The 3,215-nt window shown below is 42.7% G+C and overlaps 1 pseudogene across 1 annotated transcript; it reads left to right on the plus strand.

The window, feature by feature from the left end:
* The first annotated feature begins 1,134 nt into the window (after positions 1-1,134).
* Positions 1,135-2,812, plus strand: LOC309825174 (large ribosomal subunit protein eL6-like; annotated as a pseudogene). Its single transcript has 2 exons — positions 1,135-1,791; positions 2,577-2,812. The product of its transcript is annotated as a large ribosomal subunit protein eL6-like (transcript).
* Positions 2,813-3,215: the final 403 nt, after the last annotated feature.

Here is a 3,215-nt window from a genome sequence, read left to right on the forward strand (position 1 = left end):
TTTAGGACCTAGTAATATCAGGAACAGTATCTTGGCAATAGGTGGATGCGTATTGAAAGGAACAATTATCTCAGAAAACTTAAAGGAGGTGATAGTAAAAATGCACCTGATACAGTGAAAAATGATTAATAGTAATATAATAACTTTTTTAGGTACATACGCTGTGTCATAGTTTTCTAGGTACTTTACATATTTTAGCTCACTTTTCATTTCTTCATCTCTAAGATAGGTATAATTATTATTCCACACTTTTAGTTGAAGAAACCAAGTCAGAGAGACATTAGTGATTTGCCCAATGTCACAAAGCCAGTACGGGGTAGGGCTGGAATTGGAACAAGCTCTCTGGTTCTAGAGTTTCTAGGTTGAACCTCCAAGCCACAGCCTTCGATTGTTGTTTTCGTAATATGGTCATGATTTTAACCACAGAAAGAGGGTTGACCATTCATTCCTCTCTCACTCACCTACAATCTATGAGTTTCTCCATATGTCTATTCATTTCCATTCCTCCTACAAGCTAACCCAAGTTCTCTATTTCTTTTCTAGGAAGCACTCCCTGTCTGCCAAGCAGTGTGCCAGACCTTATCTCATTTAAGCCTCAGATAAAATATTAATAATTTCTACATGAAGAAACTAAGACATAGGAGGCTCATTACCTGCCCCCTGCGAAAGTCATTCTGTAATATTAGTCCTGGGATTTGAACCCACAAAGGCTGATTCCAGAGCCCTTAGTCATATTTCCCATGTGACCCAACCACATGGTTATCCTACAAGTTTCCTAACTCACCTCCCTTTGGCAGGTCTTTCCCCCAACACAACTCCCACATCTCAAACCCTAAGGTCCCCTCTCCTGGCTCCTAATCTGTTATTCAAGGAAATGGTGGCTGAGGCTCCCACCTTCTTCTTGCTTCTCCAGGTATAACTACCTACTGAATAGCTACTAACACATTTGACTACATTTTAAAAAAGAAGAAGAAATTAAACATTTCTCCAAGGCCACAAACAATTCAACAAACAAAGGGCAACTCAGTGGGGAGTGGGAAGGGGGGAGGGGCAAGAAAGAGGTAGGGGGTTAAGAGGTACAACTACTATGTATAAAACAAATGAGCTACAAGGCGCTCTTTCCCATCTTGCAAGATGGCGGGTGAAAAAGCTGAGAAGCCAGATACTAAGGAGAAAAAACCTGAAGCCAAGAAGGCTGATGCTGGTGGCAAGGTTAAAAAGGTGAAGAAGGTTAAGAAGGGGAAGCCCCACTGAAGCCGAAACCCTGTCCTGGTCAGAGGAACTGGCAGACATTCCCGATCGGCTATGTACTCCAGAAAGGCCTTTTACAAGAGGAAGTATTCAGAAGATAAAGCCAAGGTTGAAAAGAGAAAGAAAAAGAAGGTGGAGGTTCTTGCTCCTGTCACAAAACCAGTTGGTGGTGTCAAGAATGGTGGTACCCGAGTGGTTAAATTTTGCAAAATGCCTAGGTATTATCCTACTGAAGATGTGCCCTCGAAAATTGTTGAGTTGGCAAAAAACCCTTCGGTAAGCATGTGAGAAAACTGTGTGCTAGCATCACTCCTGGGACCATTCTGATCATCCTCCCTGGGCACCACAGAGGCAAGAGGGTCATTTTCCTGAAGCAGCTGAGCAGTGGCTTGCTACTCGTGACTGGGCCTCTGTCCCTCAATTGAGTTCCTCGGCGTAGAACACACCAGAAATTTGTCATTGCCACCTCCACCAAAATTGATGTCAGTGGTGTGAAAATCCCAGAACATCTCACTGATGCTTACTTCAAAAAGAAGCTGCGTAGCTCTATTTACAATAGCCAGGACACAGAAGCAACCTAAGTGTCCATCGACAGATGAATGGATAGAGAAGATGTGGCACATGTATACAATGGAATATTACTCAGCCATAAAAAGAAACGAAATTGAGTTATTTGTAGTGAGGTGGATGGACCTAGAGTCTGTCAGAAAGAGAAAAACAAATACCGTATGTTAACACATATATATGGAATCTAAAAAAAAAAAAAAAAAGGTTCTGAAGAACCTAGAGGCAGGACAGGAATAAAGATGCAGACGTGGAGAATGGACTTGAGGACACGGGAAGGGGGAAGGGTAAGCTGGGACGAAGTGAGAGAATGTACTGGACTTATATACACTACCAAAGGTAAAATAAGTAGCTAATGGGAAGCAGCCACATAGCACAGGGAGATCAGCTCAGTGCTTTGTGACCACCTAGAGGGGTGGGATAGGGAAGGTGGGAGGGAGACACAAGAGGGAGGGGATATGGGGATATATGTATACACATAGCTGATTCACTTTTTGATACAGCAGAAACTAAGACACCATTGTAAAGCAATTATACGCCAATAAAAATGCTTTAAAAAATTTTTTTTTTTTTAGAAAGAAGTTGCGTGGGCTTCCCTGGTGGCGCAGTGGTTGAGAGTTCGCCTGCCGATGCAGGAGACACGGGTTCGTGCCCCGGTCCGGGAAGATCCCACATGCCACGGAGCGGCTGGGCCCGTGAGCCATGGTCGCTGAGACTGCACGTCCGGAGCCTGTGATCCGCAACGGGAGAGGCCACAACAGGAAGAGGCCCGCGTACCGCAAAAAAAAAGAAGCTGCGTAAGCTCAGGCACCAGGAAGGTGAGATCTTCAACACGCAGAGAGAGAACTACGAGATTACAGAGCAGAGCAAGGTAGATCAGAAAGCTGCGGACTCACAAATTCTGCAAAGAGTCAAAGCTGTTCCTCAGCTCCAGGGCTACCTCCGCTCTGTATTTGCTCTCACAAATAGAATTTATCCTCACAAAGTAGTGTTCTAAACTTCTTACAAAGAACCTAATTAAATAACTGACCCATTTGAAAAAAAAAAAAAAAAAAGCTGCAGGGATATATACAACGCAGGGAATATAGCCAATATTTTGTAACTATAAATGAAATATAACTTTTAAAAATTGTGAAACACTATGTTGCACACCTGATGCTTATATAGTATTGTACCCCAATTAAACTATACCTCAATTAAAGGGGGAGGGCAATTCAGGAAAATATTTATAGCATATGTAGCAAAGGGCTAATTTTCTTCATTTACAAAGAGCTCTTAGAGATATGTCTCCCCAAAAGGAAAAATTGGCATGGGATATAAACAGGTTAAGTCCAATTTAAAAGATTTGCACTTAAGAGATGGGCCAAGATAGTGGAGTAGAAAGACCCTGAGCTCACCTC

Source organism: Grampus griseus, assembly GCF_964374135.1.
Source record: "Grampus griseus genome assembly, chromosome: 7".
NCBI lineage: Eukaryota > Metazoa > Chordata > Mammalia > Artiodactyla > Delphinidae > Grampus > Grampus griseus.